We start from the raw sequence: 19,316 nt of genomic DNA on the forward strand, positions 1-19,316 counted from the left end.
CAGTTTGGGGAAGAATGCAAAGGGAGAGGTAAAAAAGGCACTGTTGTACTACAAAACAAAAACAGCATCTTTCTGTACTAACTACCCTCTGAAGGTAACACATTAATTCTATCCTCAGTCTGGCAAGGTAGGGAGTAAAAAGGGATAAATCCTCAGTTATTTTCAGGTGCATTTGTTTCACTGGAGCCTTTTGTTGAAGTTTTGAGAGAGAGAGAGAGAGATAGACAAGATTCGAGTTTCTCGATACAGTGAGTGTATCAAGAATATAAAAATGTTTGTGAATGAACATCTTTAAACATAGCACCGGGCTATGATTTTTCTTCACGCACACTTTAATGCCTAACTTTTGAAAGGAGTTTAGAAATAAGTAATATTAAGAATAACTATTTTTTAAAAATTATAGTTTCAGACTCCTTTACAATGCCTTCATGGTGGACCAATTTCCACAGAGGTCTCCCAAAATTACGCAACTGCATCCCAGTTAACACACGACAAGAGAGATAGTAAGGAATGTAATCTGCACTTTCGATGTGGGCGCAGTGGACTGGAAAGTGGAGTCAAAAAACATCGATTCCAGTTTGTGTTCTACAACTTGATGACTTGAGTGATGTTTGGCTTCTTGAAAAACTGAGATAGTATCTACCACGCTACACAGTTCAGAGGATTACCTGAGCTCACAGATGTAGTTCTTCACAGACAGCAAATGAGATGCAAATGTGAGCCACAATTCAGTTTTCTAAGCTGCTGAATCCCTGACATAGCACTAGGGTTACAAATAAGTGGGGAAAATGGCAACCCAGTGATGTCATCCACTCAGGCCGGGCCCTAAGGTTTTTTGGAACCTGTAGGTCGGTTCTCACACACCCGGGAATTCCCGGCATCCTGACTTGGTACACTGGCGCCCTTAAGGCTCACTCAATTCTTAGTAGCTCTGTTAAAGCACTGGAGCGTTTTCTTCCAGTTCTCTCCGTAGACCTTGCCAAGCTTTTCATCCCACGGCCTCACCAGAGGAACATACTCGTCTCCTATCCACAGTCGCGCTCTCTCACGCTCGGCTCAGGAGAAGGTGGGCAGAGGGCGTGGCTTAGCTTTTATAGGCCTTGCCAGCCAATGAGCACGCTGCCTCCCTTCCGGTCGGCTATCCGACCAATCCGAACAGGTCGGTGTAATCTTCGGCTCTACTCGGCTCTTTTCGCTGATGCGGGCAGCTTGGGGGCCGCCGCCGCTAGAGAGACGTTTTCCTTTTTTATTTTTTTCAAATGTGTTCACTTCCGGGTCCGGCGCCGATCCGGATGCTCGAGGCAGAAGGATGTTTGACCTCCGGATAAGTGAGGCGCCGCTGTGCATTCATTCCTGGCTGCATTGGTGGCGACAGCAGTGGCTCGGGCGGCGACTCCCCGACCAGCGGCGGCGGTAGGAGGCACCGGCAGTAGTGCGGGAACCGAGTCTGAGCAGAGCTGCGTTACCTCCCTCGCTCGTTCCTTCCCCCCTACCTCGCTCGCTCGCTCCCTGCGTGGCTCGCTTTCCTCCTCCGGCCGCCGGCGGGTGTGATGTGCCGCCGCCGCCGCTGACTGACAGACCGGAGGGCGCCACCCGCGCCCGCGCCCTGGATCGACCCCGCTGCTCGCGGCCGCGCCTTTAAGGTAAAGCCCCCTTCGCGGTAGGTGCTCGGCCGGCTGGCCCGCGCTTGAGGCAGCCTCGGCGCGGCCGTGGCTCCCTCCCGGGTGGGGCTGGATGGCCTGGGGTCCTGGACTGAGTGGGGTGGGGTACGGCGGGGGCGGCGCCGCGGGCGGGGGTCTCTGGGGGAGGAGAGGGTGAGGACCCGGGCGGGCGGCGCGGAGGCTCCGGCGGGAGGGGGCCGCGGCGGGGGGATGAGGGTGCAGAGGACTCGGCAGGCAGGAGGGGGCTGCGGGCGGCGGGCCCGGCTGGGTGCAAAAGTTGCCCGAGGGGTGCGGCGCGAGTGGGGACGGGAGGGAGGTGGGCGAGCTGGGGAGAGGCGGGGGCTTCTTTTGGGAGGGGTCTTGAGGTGGGGAGTGCAGCCCCTCGCACTGCTTTATTGTATCCAGAGAATTACCTTCGGACTGGGGGCTTTGGACTGGAGGAAGGCATGGATCTGCTGGAAGGAGGTGACAGGGGCCAACATTCAGTTCGGGGATAAACTTCCAGCTGAAGTGTTTGTGTTGGGGGAGGGGGCAGGGATTTACCTATTTGATAGTGCTTTTGATTTAGCTCAAAACTTAACCAAGGCATTAGTCAAAGGTAACAAAATTACTCTGGTGGTTACTGTAACAGTGCTCGTTTGTTTGTTTATCCCACATGCAGGGGAAGTGACAAACAGAAGTTGGTTTCCTTGGCCCACAGCCTCCAGATTTCTTTCAGCAGGGTGGTGATGGAGATGTGTGTGTATGCTCGTGGGGCGGGGGTATTTCAGCCTGCGTCAGGATCATTCCAGTTCTCCCACCTCAAGTTTCAGGGAAAGAGAAAAAGTTCAGGTGGGAGAGTCTGTGTGGGAGACAGCTACTGTTGCTGCACTGTGGGAATTAGTTTTAACTCTGTTGAGTATCCAGGCTGATCAGTCAGTGGCCCCTTTTAAACCTTCTGATAGAACATCTACTTTAAATTAGAAAATGAAAGACCTACTTATTTTTAATAAGTTAAGAAAACAAGTCATTATTTTGTTTACTTTTAGAATTACTTTTTGTGATGTGAATAACATTTGCCCACAGGTGGTAATATACGTTGAACTATATCTAAGGTGTAATACTTCTGAAAATAAAAAATACTTAACTTTTCAAGTTATGTGATGAATATTGGTTTTCCTCATAAATAAATAAATTGTGGAAGAAAAAAATTCACAAAAATTACAAGAGTAATTTAGAATTAGAAAGATGTGAGACCAGTGTAAAAGAATATTTTCCACCAAAAAATTAGATCTGACTTGTGGCTTTTTTTGGGGGGGGGGGAGATGTACATCACGTGTTTTATAGTTATTTCTAAACTTTGCTCCAGCTGTATCCTGAGCTAAGATAAATTATCTTCATATTTTGTATACATTAGCCTTTATGGTTTCACAAAAGATGAAAATTATATTTATGGGCATTGAAAGAAAGATGTTCTCAAATACATTGTATGGCTTTGGCATAGATCCTTGGCAGAATTTATGGATGCTTTTGCTTTAAGTGAGCTTCCATTTCTGGATATGCATCAGGTAGAAAGTAGTTCTTATTAGAATGGGGGACAGAAAGGTTAATTTTAATGTTGATATGTATGACACCTTTTTTGGGGAATCTTGAGAAATGATTATCTTTACTGATGATTTATTGTACTCATTGACTGCTTCTGTCATTCATCAGCTTAAAAATTAATGCATTATATAATCACTGACATTTTCATCATTAGATTTATGGGCATTAACAATATATTAACAAAATCTTCAGCACATGAACGTCATGTATTACTTCCTTTCAAATGAAGGACTGGTATAGAATCAAAGAATAGTTTAATTCAACCTGGTCCTTTACTTTGTGTAAGAGACCTTTTCTATTTGGTGAGGATGGAAGAGTGGGTAGAATATGAAGATGCATGAGACCCAATAGCTGCCTTCAAAGGAAAAGCAGACATGCACAGAAATAATTGCAACACAAGATTCCTGTGGGTTTGATTAGATGTGCATGGAAGCATGGGGTGTGTGTGTGTGTGTGTGTGTGTGTGTGTGTGTGTGTGTGTGTGTGTGTGTGAGAAATAATAATTTTTGACTGGGGAATTATTAACAGGTATAGAGCTAGTAATACTCCACCTGGACCTTAAAATATTTTAATAGGCAAAATGGGGATGGGAGGGGGGTATTTTTCTGGGTGAAGGGAACATCCTGAGCACAGGCATTGTTTGGGTATTATAGGGCATGTTGAGCTGGACGTATGGCTTCTGTGCCAGGAGATCGTTGTGAGAGAGGAAGCTGTGAAAGTAGGTGGAGATCAGGCCATGGAAGTCCAGAATGTCTTGTATTTAAAAATGAGTCAGTTTGAGGTGTGGAGGTCCAAGTGTATAGATAGGTTAACCTATGCTAATAGTAGGTTGGTAAATAAGGATAGTAAGTTTAAGGAAATAAATTATAACAAAATAGCCAACTTGCTGTCATTTATGCTACTGGAGGAAAGCCGAAAAGGATATAACCCAAAACAGTTTATATGTGGCTTTGTCATATTTCTTTACTTGTATTTGAATATGGGTGTGTCTGGTAATCTGGTAATTGGTTTTACATGAAATAAATCCAGACTAAAAAAATGTGACTCAGGAAGAAATGGGAAGCTCTCCAGTTACTTCTGTGTCCTGTCTGATCCATCCTGTAATCCTCTCCATGCTGGGAATAGACCATTATTCTGGTGTAGTTTATTGGTTCAGATTTTTTTCAGAATGGGACAAGTGATTGTTTAGTTTCAAAGGGCTTACCAAAAGGATGTATCAAATGAAACAGAGAGAATGCTCAGATATGAAATAACAAAGTACAGGTCATTGGATAGTTTATGTTACTGTTAGTACATTTGAAGGTGAGATTTGCTATGGGTAAAATGAAATGTAAAGAATCTGCACATGAAGAGAATTCAGTATAACAGTGGAATGATAAACTGAGAAACTTCCACAGTTCCAGATAAATATGTGTGAGGTTTTTAGTTATTTTAAATCTCAGATGACCCTAAAATAATTTAACCCTGAACTTCTTAATCCTTATCAAAAGAGTGCTTAGAGAAATATCACCCTCACAACACCAGTTTCTAAGTGCATGTAGAATCATGTTACAAGGAAGGTTGTTTGATGATTTTTACTAATTATTCCTCTCAACATTCAAAAAGGACTTAAATTGTAAGTGAATTTGTATTACCTTGACCCTCCCAATATCAACGATACCTGTTACAATTTAAGTGCCTACTTTGTTTAGAGACCATAAATGATACTGTTAATTAAGACAACTCTTTGAGTTAGGTGGTGTAACTCCCATTTTTGAGAGCAGGAAATAGTCTTCTAGTTTAAGTAACCTGTTGAAGAGATATCTTGGAAGTAGCAGAGTGCTTATTTAAATCAGTTTTTTTTTCTGATTTCAGAGTCTTAAACTATCAATGATCTGTTTTTTCTAATCCTCCATTGACTTCCTTTTTTGTCTTTTCTCATGCAGTTAGCATTTGGTGGTATTAATGATATTGTTAGTATGTATCTGAGTGTGGGTTCTTCAAGATGTAATTTTTTTGGAAGTGGCAGTTTTGAGGTATCTGTCTTTCTGTAATTGTAGGGATTCTATAGACACAGACAGGATGGTCTGGTAACTTAAGCTACATTCAGAGCATCACCTTTGTGCCAATCTGCAGGACAGAACCATACTTGGGATTCTTAATGTGTAGAAATCAAGTGGTATTATTCATTAATGTAAAGTGACTTTGGAAGGCCTCTGAACTCTTCAGAAAATATGTAATGAGATACATACATGTGGGGATAGATAACTTTTAGAGACGCAGTGAAGGCTGGTGTTAGACATTAGTTTTTTTTTTTTTTTAGCTCCCTTCTCAGAGCTGAGATGTAGAAACTATAAGTGTTTGGGGTTCCCTTCTATTATGGGACCTAAGGAAGGTACATACTGATTTGTTCTTAGACCATGGTAAATGATTGGTTATATTCTCTCTTGCCACTGCTCACCTATCATACTAGTTATGAGAAAGAATTTTTAACAGTGAACTCGAAGTGTTTATATATTTGGGAGATAAGACATACTTTTTGGTTATTTTCCTTATTAATGATATATAGCTATTTAATTTAATGAGAATTTATGGCTAAATCATGTCCATGTTTTTTTATAGCTTTCAATAGAATAAGGTAAATACTTATGATATTCTTTTTCTTAAACACAAGTTTTTAGTGCTTTTCTCTCTAGTATAGTAATGTCAGATTTAAAGCTGTATTCAAGTTTATTACATTTATTTAGATGATTTGTTTTTACCTAGAACTACTTTCTTTAGCTGATAGTTTTATTTGCCAAAAAAGGAAGAGAGTTACTGTGACATTGTTTTTCAAGATTGAGAAAATTCATATAATGTGCCAAGGTGTGATGTGTGGCATGTAGTAGGCACTGTGTAAATCTTCCCTTTATTTTCAGAAGTTGCTAATATATATGAACTATTAGAAGGTTAATCAGTGGGTAGAATATGCAAAGCCTCCTGGGAACAGCCTATCACAGGAGAAACTGTTAATTGACCTCTGCTTAACCCACTCACCAGGTTAAATAATAATCTTCATTCTCTCTGTAGAATTTGCTGACTGATGCCCATGCTACATTGAGTGTTAGTAGACTACTTTCTAGTTTGCTCTTGAATTTTTATTCCCACCATTACTGTATACTTACCCAAAATCATTTGTGTTTGTACCCAACAAACTGTTAATGGCAGTTACACATGATATTGTAATTACATAGTTTAATGAAACATTATTCAGTGAACTCTGAAGGCAAAAGGATGTTTATATGAGAACCAGTTGGCTGCTTTGAAAACAGGTGAGTAAAGTGAATTACAGTTGAAATAGGTGAGGGTGAAGTAATTTTAAATGATTAGGAGGGAAAAACAAACCCTAACAATCTAAAAAAGATTTTGCAATAAGATTGCTTTTCAAGTGTTTGTGAGATGTCTTTCTATATTTAAGAAACAGAAACTGGAAAGCACAGGTGATGTTACTTACTTGTCTGTGGTTTTTGCAAGAAAAATAAAGCAGAGCTTCTATGAATAAATCCATACATGAAGAAAAGGCCTTGGCCCTGCATTATAAGATTGTCTTGTGAATGCACATTCTTATGCTTTAGTTGCAATAAAATGTTTAAGGTATGTAGATTTTTAAAAATGATTTTCAACATCTTTAAAGTTAATTTAAGAACTGTTATGTGTTAAAGAGGGTGCCTGCTTGTAAAATATCTTAGTTTATATTTCCTCTTAGAGTTACTTAATAGCATCCTCTTTTAAAAAAATGGTTACATTCTGGTATTTCTGAGACTACCAGAGGTTCATTCCTTAGGGTGAATTGTTTAATTACCAATCTGTCTAATTTAAGTGATCAATGTATCATTCTCAATATTTGCCAATATGGTCCCCAATCTGATTTCATATGCAGCATCAATGTTGGGGAAGAGTCTTCTTTTAATTCCACCATCTCCTCAATCCAAATAGGGACTGCTGGGGTGAATTGATGGAGGAGGATTTTCTTGGAAGAAGAAATATAACTTGATATATACCAGGAGCACTTGAGCTTTATGCAAAGCGTGCTGGTCAAATAGCTTGCAATAGCTACCTTCCTGTCTTGCTTAGTTCAACCCAAGTGCAAAGGAGAACTTTCAGCTGGAAAAGAAGGAGGTCTAGCTTAGGGAAGGAGAGGTATATGGGGTATGCTCTTTTTCTTGGTGTCACCACATTACAGTGGCTGAAATGCAGCAGATACTGAAATGGAACATTAAAGGATTGAGGTAGGGTGGGTGGCTTCAAGCTAGTAGATACTGCAGAGCTCTGGTTCGCCTCTGTAATTTTATTAGCTTTGCTGTCCTCTGTGTTGGATTTATTCTTAGGCTGACAGCAAGATCACATCTAGACATGCATCGGCTAGAGGAAGGAGTGGAGCTTGTTCTTCCTATGTCTGTCTGTCTCTTTTTTCTACAAAAGCAAGGACATCTTTTGCACAAGCCTAGCAAAATACTTTTCCCTTCATATTTTATTGAAGAATTAGGTCACATACATGTAACCAGTTATGACAAGGGGAATAGTGTTATCATGGTTTCTACTAATTAGGATATATCCCCTGCAATTGGTGATTGGGTCACATTTCCCTGAGTTATATGGGACATGGAGGATATTTTATAAAAAAAAAATTGTGGGAAGAAAGAATATGGGAGAAATGGATGTTAGAGAGGTACTCAATAGTGGGCACTCTACTTGTTTTGAGAATGAAAATAAATAATGCATATGAATGCACTTTGAACTTTAAAGTGTTGTACAGATGTAACTGATGAAAGATTAGAAAGCTGCTTCCACTCTGCTGTCTTAAATATATTCTGGTCTGAATATTTTAGGAGCTAAAAACACTACTGGTTTTTTTTTTTTTTTTATTGACTAACTTTGAGTCAATAAAATAGGTTATCTAAGTTGTAAGATTATACCTTTTTCCCATGGAACTCATGAAGCTATTTAATTTTAAATAAAAAATTTGTACCTATAAACTTGTTTAAATTTTTTTGAGTCCCTGCCCTCCCTTCTCATCAAAAAATTGCCCACACCTTTGATCTCATCAGATTACTTTGGCTTTCACATCTAGTGGAGCATAAGTGCATTGAGAAGATGGGAGTTTGTTGGTCAGAAGAAAGGTTTATTTTGAGTTGTGGAATCCCAGTGAGATAGAAAGAAAGGATGGTTTTCCATATTTTGAGAGCAGCAAAAAAGATGAGAGGGGAATGCGGAGGCAGGGGAGAATCATAGAATTTTAGAATTTTAGTTGAGTAGAAGTGTTCAAGTCACACACCTGATTAGTAGAACTGTCATATCCTAATTACTAGTGTAGTGCTTTTTCTGACCAGGAAGTGGGAGGCCATAAAAGTAATCTTGTCTACTTTGAAGTTTTACTCAGAACCGTGAGCTACTACTGTAAATCAGTCAGCCAACCACGTTTAATACAGATATCTGTGTTCTCAGGCTTTGGAAAAATATAGTCAGTCTTTTTAATTTTTTTTAATCAAGCAAACCAACAATTTTTTTCATCTTCTCTTAAGCAGTCAGCAACACTAATGATACACAGAAACACACACACACAAAATAATCTTAAACCTGGCCTACGTAAATGAAAATGCAGAAGCAGAATGAGTGTTTGGAACAATTAATATCTCCTAATTTTCAAGAAAATCATCTTAAACATTTCTCTACCTTTAATATATAGAAAGGAAGGGCATATGTATGTGCATAGATATATGTATGTATGGCCCTAAATATACAGAAAAAAGCCATCTTCTGAAAGAATATTTGTTAATGACAGTTATTTATAAATGATGAGATTTGGGATGATTTTTATATTTTTATATTTCTCTATTTTTGAATTTTCAGCTGTGACTATGCATTATTTCTACTATCATAAAGAAATAGTAAACCTTTTATTTCTTTTGAAGAAAGAAGATAGAATTTGGGGAGGGGGGAGGATGTTTTCTACTAACTTAGATTTTAACATATAATTTTGCTTTCATTGTATATTATCTTGAATGAAGTGTGCTTCTAATGCATTGATACTTCACAATTCTCTATTTTTAAATTGGATTTATTAAAACTATTTACCTTAAAGTTTTAAGTTGAAATTGGCCATGTGGTACCTTTTGATACAAGTGTACTTTATAAAAGTAGTGGACTTCTGAATATTTTGAGGTTACTAATTGTGTTACCTATTTTTTTTAAACTTGTTCATTTTTGGTTTTAGGTAGTATACTAGGCAATGTGTTAGGATATGATATATTAGACTTAAAATTATATTCAGAATTTCCTTTAGTAAAAAGGGAAGTGAAAATGTTTCTTTACACCCAGTCTGTGTCATGTTTAGTTTCTATTTTTGTGAAATAGTTATTTTATCTTCTAGCAGTGAGTACTTTTAAGTGGCAGGCAAATATATTAGGTAATGTAATAGGGAGAGAAGAGAGAAAATTCATGGTATTCCTCTGGTCTTATGGTGTGCAAATTTATGGCTACAAGGTCTTTTAATACAATCCTAATTTGGGGTGCAAAAATAACCTACTGTTGTTTTGGAGATGAAACTAGTAGGTATCAATTGTAGGTAACATTTTTAAAAAGCCTGGTATTCATAGATGCATAGTTTTATAAAACATTATTTTCTTTTCTATGTTTATTTCAGGGATCTTAAAACAATATAATCCCCATCTGCCTCCCCCAAATAAAAATCTTAAAGGTGTGGAATCTGGTGACGCCAATTTTCATTAAAAAATGGTAAATTATTTACTGAGTTTTTTTTTCTATCATGGGTGTCAGGGTATATTGTGGCTAATATATATAATTGAGATTCTTCAAATGTTTGTAGTTAATAAAGTATCAAAATGTAGAAGTATGAGCCTTTAAAAATTATTCTTTTATTTTCTGAGAATATATTGAAAGTTGATAACTGGAATATATGTTGCCTGTTTACTTATTATTGTATGCTTTGCTATTTATCTTAATACCCTACTAAAGGTTGTTTTTTGAAGATTGGAAAAAAAAAAAAATCCTGAACCTTTGGGAATCAGCATATCAAATAAGCTAAAATGAATTTTACTATGTGCACTTATTTAAAACCTTCCAGTTGAAAATTACTAACTTTTTTTCTGTGACAGAGTAAATGAGAAGACAGATGGACAGTTTTAAAGGCAGTCCTTGCTATAGGGCTGGAAATGCTAACACTAACTAGGTGAGAAGAGTAAAGGGTTTGTGGAGAAGGCAGCTTGTATGAGTGGTTCGCAGCCCAACTTCACAATAAAATTTTCTTGGGAGCTTAAAAAAAGAGATTTAGGGATTCTACCCATGCTAATTTATAAGGGAATCTGGGGATAGGGCCAAGGCATTGATATATTTTAGGATTTCAACAGGCTAGTCCAGTGTGCTACAGGGTTGAAAGTAACTGATTTCTCCTTCCCTTTACACGTATCTCTTAGCTCTTAGCTCTTTTTTAAAAACTGACTTCCTTTTATTTTCAAACTTTTAAATGGGGATGTCTTTTGAATGGGGATGAGGGGTGTGAAGTTGACACAGAAGAAATGCATAGAAAATATTAGCAATTTTTGATACATTTAGCATCAAAGTTAGAAGATTTCTAAAACTTGGAAAGTTTGTTAAAGGGAAATTTATCAAGAATAAATTAAGACATCACTTCAGATGTCCCTGGAAATTTTATAAGACCTAAGTGATAAAAACAAACATATCTTTAAAGTTTCTGTAAATTATAAGAAGGCAAGAAGTATTGCTAATCAAAAGGTATTCATTTTAGGTTATGTTTATCATATTTAAGTATTGTTGAGTTGTGTTTTTTATGGATCATCAGGACAGAAGGGGCCTTAATGGTTGTTTAGTATAACTGCACTTCTGCTATACTCTATTTTATACGATCGTTGATGAGGAACTATATTGGTTTTTCTCCTCAGTGGAAATATTTTATCTTAGTTGTAGTATATACTGTGTTTATAGTGTATTGTCTATTTTGTGTATTGTCAACAAATATATACACATAAATGCGCTATGGTAATAGGGTGTAAGAGAGTCATTGTCTTTTGACATTTATGACAAATTGGGGTCCTTTTTGTGACTCATTTGATGCTGCTTTTTGGGTCAGGAACACCCTAACCAGTTACAGCATTTTTCCTGTGACAAAATGGGAGCAAGCCATTTTATGATGAGTTTAACAAGTTCAGTTCAATTCGATGAACATTTTTTGCATGGTGGCAAAATTGGATTTGGGAGTTCTAAAAATTGCAAGGGTTAGTTTTCTGAAAACCTCCCTGATAAGAGAATTTGTGGTAGAGAAATTTAACACTAGATAGGATTTGGAGGACATGTTATGTGTAAACCTATGGAAGACATTTGTGTTCACCAAAATTCCATGATAAAACCAGCACATGATAAAGAGTAATGGGTACTGTTCTACAGGACCATAATTCTTTATCACCAATTCTAACATCTAAAATGCTCTGAAAACCAAGCATTTTTTTGGTATGTTTGATACAAATCATTGTTTCGTAAAATCTGTTCTGAACTGTTGTCTTTATTTCCATGTATTTGGAGGTTTTACTGTAGAAGTAGCAAATGTTTAATTATAATGTGCTGTTCCAGACTTCTCTGTGCCATCTGAGCTTTCTCTAGGGGTGTTACAAAATATATAGAGTGTACACACTGTATCACCTGTCAAAAATCATTAGGCATCTTGAATTCCAAGACACTTTTGACTCCAAGAACTTCGGAAAAGGAGTTGTGGGCCTGCATTAATTAGCATCTACCCCTTGTTTCTTAATAGAAGCTATTCAGCATCTTTTTTTTCTTTGGTGGAGTTTTAGTAAGATGCTATTAAGTTTCTTTTGCTTTTTTTTTTTTTTCCTTATAGGTATGTACTTACCAAGAGGCATTTTATTTTAATCTGTGTTAGTTTCTTTAACAGTTGTTGAAAGCTTCTCTGTTTTTTTGACACTAGGTTATTAACCCTGGTCCTTTGGGCCTCACTGTGGTCCTAGAAGCATTGATTAAGTAAGATGCTTGAGATGGACAGTGTTTAAAGTAACTTTGGCATAGTTGAGTATTCATCAATGCTAGCTTTAGTCCTTGGGGTTATGAATTTACCTCTGCACATGATAACTTCATGCCAAAGCACCTGCAGCCGGTCTTCTTTTTACATATTTTGGCTTCCTTTTTTTCATAAGAGAAAGAAGCAGCGGTGTGGTTGTAATGCCTTTGTTTTGGTTTCCTTAAACTTCCTTAATTTTTTTTATGACTTCACTGCAAAAATCTTTATACCTACTCTGGCTCTATTTATTTATTTATTTTTGTCTTCAGTTCCTATTCCTGTTCTCTCTGGTTCTTTTCTACTTCTCTCCCTCACCCCATTCCCTCCCCAGTCCCCTTTAAACTAATATTCTTCAAGAAGAGAAACTTATAATTATGGTATTCTGTATCAGAAAAATTTCCTGCCTGCTGGAAAGGGGACAGAAATAAATCTCCATGTTCCAATACTTCCCTAAAGAGGGCTTTGCTATAGGCGAGTGAATTTTATACTACTTGTGCAGGGATAGTGTTCTGTGTATGTGGTCTCTTTGCTTTCTTTCCATCCTTAAATACTAAAGGGTAATGGGATGATGAGCAATGGTGTTGCATACTTAAGCTGTGTTTTCAAGTTCATCAAGATACCAGGTACTCTAAGGTATAGATCCTAATGGGAGCATGTGAACCTCGTAGATAGCCATTCTTCTCTACCTCAAAGATAAGATTTAGAATTTGCATGGTTAGGTTATGTGCACTTGCTGTGTGCTCCAAAAGCACTATAATTCTATTGTAGTGAACACCATACTTTATATTATTGCTTATTTAAACTGTGTGATGTCGGGGACTGTGAGTATCTTGTCATTTGTATTTCCTGTGTTTGGCATATAATAGTCCTCTAATGATCACTTATTTGCTGAATGAATGGATTAATTATTTCATCTTTTTAGTTAGGGAGAATTTTAACATGGAAGAACCTTGATGAAATACCTTCTGAAGCACCAAGCTCATCCCAAACCAATTTAGTTTGCATCATCACAGTCATATGAGACAAATCTCAAACAAATAAATTGGTCCTAATTTAAATAAAATAATAAACATGAGCATCTGACTTAGTTACTCAGGCTTCAAAGTAGAAATATTTTATACACAGGTTTTTTTTTTTTTTTTTTTTTTTTTTTAATGGGAGAAGTTGAAATTAAATGTATTTATGGGCTAGCCAGAAAATTTAAAGGAAATATTTCTTTTTTTTTTTGAGCATTTCAGTTAACTATGATTTTGACTTGAGATATTAATTCTAAGAAAAAAAGATATTAATTCTTTTAAACAATTTTTCTCTTATTTCTGTTTTTAAATTTACACACACTAAAATTCACTCTCCCATAATTAAGATACAAAACAGTTCTTTCACCCCTTTGTCCCCTTTCAAATTCCTGCCCCTTGGTAGTCAACTCCTCCTACCATTCCCAGCCCCTGGCAACCACAGATCTGTGTTTTCTTTCTATAATTTTGCCTTTTTCAGAATACGATATAAATTGAATCATGGTATATAACCTTCTGAATCTGGCTTCTTTTACTTTGCAGGATGCATTTGAGATCCATCCGTGTTGTAGTGTGTATCAGTAGTTTTCTAAAAAAATTTAGACTGCTAAGCAATATTCCATTGTATGCACGCACCTCAGAGTGCTTCTTCATTCACTAGTTGAAGCCCATGTTTCCAGTTTCTGGCAATTATGAATAAAGCTGCCACAAACATTTGTGTGCAGTTCTTTTGTGAACGTAATTTTCATTTCTTGTGGGTAAGTTCCTAGAATTGAGATTGTTGGGTCATATGGCAGGTGTATGTTTAACTTGATAAGAAACTGAGAAACTGTTCTTCAAAGTGCCTGTACAATTTTTATTCCCACTAGCAATGTAGAAGAGTTCCAGTAATAAGCAGTTCCTAAATTGGGTATATTGAATTACTTTGGTTTATTAGTTTGATTGCACACCAGCAATATCATGCCAAAACATAATTCTGATATTGCAATAAATTTTCCAGAGATAGTGATTTAGGGGAGCCTCATTTTTCAGTGAATGCAATTTTCAGTGTGCTGTGGAACTATTCTCTCGTTCAAGTATTATAGCTTCCATTTCTGTAAGAAAAACTAAGGAAGGTTCTTTACACTGGTGCTCATACTGGGGTTTAAAGTATCTTTGTATCAATTATCTGTCTCTATATTCAGGCTATCACACTTTGGTGAAGGATTCTCTTGATTTGGGCTGGGCAGAAGGAAATCCTGTCTCTGGAGAAATGAACTTTCAGCTTGTTCCTATCACCGATTGCATGTTTTACATTAGAGTTTTGTTGTTAACTGGGTGTTTATAATTTATAGTCAGTTATACTACTAAGTCTGTTTTATAATGAGCTGACAATATTAGCTTTATAATTAAAATACCCAAATATCAATACCCTTGAATGAACCTTTTAAATTTGTGACCTTTGCCAACTAGGCTGTTATTTGTACTCATATATTTTTATAAATTAGGAAGTTAGCATTGTGGTTAAGAAAAAAGAATATAACTTTGTTATGAGAACCATATGTGATACAGCCACTAACCTCTCTGAGTGTTCTTTCTCATTTATTTGGCATTATAGAGAATGACCTGTTAGAAAAATTAGGAGATTGAAACATACCCTTTATACCGAAGTCTATTATTTTTATTTTTTATTTTTATTTATTTTTTGGCAGCTGGCCAGCACTGGGATCCATTTCCTTAACCATGGTGTTACAACCTGTGCTGTAGCCAACTGAGCTAACCGGCCAGCCCCCCAAAATCTATTTTTATTTTATTGTTATTATTATTATTTAATGACGGACTTTGCAAAGTGATATTGTTTTCTCAACATATTCAAATCTTTTCTTGCTGATTCGGGGCTCTCATTTAGAACATCAGTTATAATGTGTGCTGTTATGCAGAGGTGTCTGCAAATTTATCGACGAGTATAAGATTGTCTTCCTTATTCTCTGTCATATTTTTATTAGTCACCTGAACTTTTCCCTTTTGATTTCTAGTGTAAACTTATTAAAATTATTTAAAAATAAAAGTAAACTGACTGTAAGTGGAGTTTAGGGACTCTTATTGTTTAATGAAGAGTATGAATTTTGTGACCTTCTTTAGTGATTTTTTTTCTTCTAGTTCATAGCTATGTTTTGGACAGTTGAAATTACAGTATAAAGGCTTTGATTTGTGAGGTGTTATTCCACTTGTAGTATCTCTCAGAGCTATAAATTGCCTGCCTGCCTATACCTTTTCCTTTCCTCATATATTTGAAAAAATATATAATTTAACCTCCTAAAATTCCAAGAAGTGGTTTGTTCATTCATCCACTTATTTATCCACCAAACTTTTAACCAATGTTGACTGTGTGCTATACATTATAATAAATACTGGGGAGACAGAGTTGAATAAAATATGATCCTTGCCCTTGAGGACATCAAATGAAAAAAAATTGGAGTATCTTAATATTAAAGAATGCAAACATTGTCCCTTATCTTTCTTCTAAATTGGCAGGGACATGTAGAGGCTTGATCAGATTCATTTTCAATCTTATTCCCTTCCATTGGGAAAATCAAAAGTTGTCTCTCTTTTTGTGATGTGAACAGTCATAGATGATCCTTTCTAGTTCCATTTACTCATTAGAAGTTGCATAATAGTGATATTTAATTATGTCATTTCTTATTCACTTATTAGCTGGAATACTTTTAAAGAGAAAATTCCCCTCATCAGAGTAGATTCTCTTCACAGATTCTGTGTTTGCAAATTCACCTACTTGCTGAAATTTGTAACCCCCAAATCAGTACTCCCAGTACTGTCTCATTCATTCACAGACATGCACATACACAGAGTGGCAAAAATTTTCAAGTCACCTGACCTGCATGTTCCCAGCTGAATTTGAATAAGGTGATTTTCAGGTTTCTTGTTTTAATTTTCACAGTCTATTTAGTATTTTTTCCCCAGTGACTTGACTGTTAAAATGGCCACCAAGCTTAGTGCTGAAGTCCTGTCTAATATTTCTAAGCACAAGAAAGCTGTGATGTGCCTTATGGAGAAAATACATGTGTTTAGTAAGCTTGGTTCAGACATGAGTTTAATGCTGTTCGCTGTGAAATCAGTGTTAATGAATCAACAATATATATTAAATAGGTGTTTTTAAACAGAAACACACATAAAATAAGGTTATGCATTGATTGGTTGATGAAAATCTTGTGGCTAGAGGCTGGCAGGAACTTAACCCTATATTTTTCCCAGGAGCGATGGCTCAGTGTTTGATAGTTCTGTGTTTGCAGTGACTTGATAAAATATAACTGCTGTGAATCAGCTGTTTTTGGTTTTCCTGAGGTACAGAAGAAATATCCTCTTTAATCAATACAGAAACTGTACTACAGAATGTTGTGGGTCATGGTAGTAAATAGCTTATTAAGAGGCCTGATGAGACCTTTTTTGAGGCAAGTTCATTGTATTTCCAGCACCTAGACCTCTGTCAATAAATATTTGTTGAATGAAAGAAAGTGCTCCAAAATGGAACATGACTTCCTTTGGTGGCTTGCAGTTTAAATTTTATATCATTGTTGTGCTTAGGATTTGTAAATCAAGTTTATGATTATTGTGTGATGACCTATTCATAGATTAGTGTGGTGAATGTTTCAGTAATATAAATTTAGTGTGACCTCTGCTTGATTTTTGATTCCTATCATTCTTAAAGGAGTAGGAGATGAGGGTGATCTGTGTTTTTGTGGATGTACGTATAATAAATACTTAGGAGGCTGGGCATTTTCAAATTAAATATTCCCTCCCCTTGTAACCATTGAGATACATAGGTATGAAAAGGGATATACCAATGAGAGTGTAAATTCACTTGAGAAATTGAAAATAGAAGGCACAAAAGACATTTTGAGGACCCATGGAATAGTTATATCCTAGTTACTGAAGAATAGTTAGACCTGGATAATTAGAAAATTAATTTAATTAGATTTCCAGTAATATTTATGTATATCGAGGAAATTTAGATGTTAATAAGTTAATTCTAATTAATTTAGAATTTAATAAAATCAACTTAATTATAAATGACAATATAGTATGTTTTGATACTCCTATGCCATTATACAGTAGTTTTCAAACTGTAGATATATTTTTTGACCACAATCCATATAAATATATTTTACATTGTGACCCAGTGATATATACATATTCATTAAAGAATTAAAAATCTCATTAAACATGACTTATCTTTATACCATATGTATACCCCATTTTCTTTTCTGTTCCATACTATTTCGTTTAAAAAACTGCTGTTTGAGACCCATTAAATTGGTTTAATGTCCCACTAATGGATCCTGACCCATAGTTTGGAGAATGCTGCTCTAACAGAACTCGGTGGTAATTTTTAAAGGCTAGAAATTCCTAGATTTTAATAGAAGTGTACAATGGATGTCACTGAAATCAAGTTTCAGGAATATAAAGTTTTATAGATGATAGTTACTAAGTCTTTCTGAGACAAAAAAGTTTCTGTAGTATGTAATTAGATAAATTGATCTCCATTTTTGATATTACACTTAATGATTTAGCTTTTAAAAATGACTGTTTATGCTTTTCTTAGACAACCACACAAGTTGAGCTAATGCCAGAAACCAGTAACTGGGACACTTGCTGCTAATAGAAGCATGTGATGTAACGGCTAGCCATCACATCACAAATATCCTTACTTATTTAAATTTCAGAGAAGCCAAAGAAGCCTGAAGACATGTACTATAATTTTTATAGAGACTGAATAGAGCATTTTAAACATTGAATGAGTCATTTCATGTACTTCCGTATATGGACTTTTTCATTTGAGATAACGAAGCAGTGGGAAATCAATGCTGTGGCAAGTAACATTTGGATGTAAAATTTGATTTTTTAAATTTCCATTTGTTGTAATTTTGTAATTGCAAAGAATATTGAACATGGATGATAATTTTTTAAAATTTAGGATTGCTCATTAGTATTCATTTGAAAACTTTTAGCTAGGTCTTGGTGGTTTTTTATGAGGTAGAGCATACTATGCTGATACATCCTCTGACTGCTTTCTCTGTTTTATCTAGTTGCAAGCTCAAGGAGGTCAGTAGGCTCTATAAAGTCCTAAAGTATTGGGCCAAGCAGATTAGAGAATTTGATTTTCTGTTTTCTGTTTTGAAGATTCATCAGTGATCATCAAATTAGAAGTATGCCAATGGCCTACATTTCTGCTCATATAACCAGATTATATCTAATGTTTTCTGCATTTAGCAGCTCATTTTTATCTTTATTAGTGGATGTTATTATATCAGAATTATAATTATTTATGAAAGCAAGTCAATTGATTATTCATATTTGTCCATTTATTCTTGAGGATAATTTTAAAAAACATCCTTTTGATGAATCCCCTGTCTTTTAAAATATATTTAAATAAGTCAGTAAACAGAATAATAATAAGATAAATGTAAGTTGTAAATATTTCGTTACCATTTATGCACACTTATGTAGCTTTATGCACATTAACTAAATGCATGTCTATTATTTTTGGTAGTAGAAGGATTAAGATTTCAGTTGAAGGGGCAATATCTCATAAAAATTAAAATATACTCAAGCAGCATAAATAATTCTTTTATTTGTGTTATAAGAAATTGTAAGCAGGGCATATTTCTCTCAAAGGTTTTATTTCTATGGATGGTAATTTTTAAGCTTTCAAGATTAATTTTTTCATTCTCTTTCTTGTAACTTTTAGATTTAAATCTTCTCTGAGAAATTTTCAGTTTTTACTATTGACTGCATCTGCAGGCATAGTCAATACTAGAATTATTTGTGGATCTTTTTAGCAACTGGTTTAAGTTGAATGTACATTCTGAATCTTTGATCATATTTCCATTTTTGCTGACTACTAGAAAATGCAGAAGTAAATTTGTTCTCAGTGTGCACTGAGCTGCATGGTTTATTAATATTTCATAATTTTATTTCTAACTATCTTACTTC

At 36.0% G+C, this 19,316-nt stretch overlaps 1 protein-coding gene across 6 annotated transcripts in view; it reads left to right on the top strand.

Moving 5' to 3' along the window:
- The first annotated feature begins 1,285 nt into the window (after positions 1–1,285).
- Positions 1,286–19,316, top strand: part of CSNK1G3 (casein kinase 1 gamma 3) — a 104,638-nt gene continuing 86,607 nt past the window's right edge. For all 6 annotated transcript variants that reach the window (XM_063085314.1, XM_063085316.1, XM_063085317.1 and 3 more), the window contains exon 1: positions 1,286–1,643. The gene's annotated coding sequence lies outside the window, so the exon portion shown is untranslated. The remainder of the gene's footprint in view (positions 1,644–19,316) is intronic.

This window comes from Cynocephalus volans, chromosome 2, assembly GCF_027409185.1.
Source record: "Cynocephalus volans isolate mCynVol1 chromosome 2, mCynVol1.pri, whole genome shotgun sequence".
NCBI lineage: Eukaryota > Metazoa > Chordata > Mammalia > Dermoptera > Cynocephalidae > Cynocephalus > Cynocephalus volans.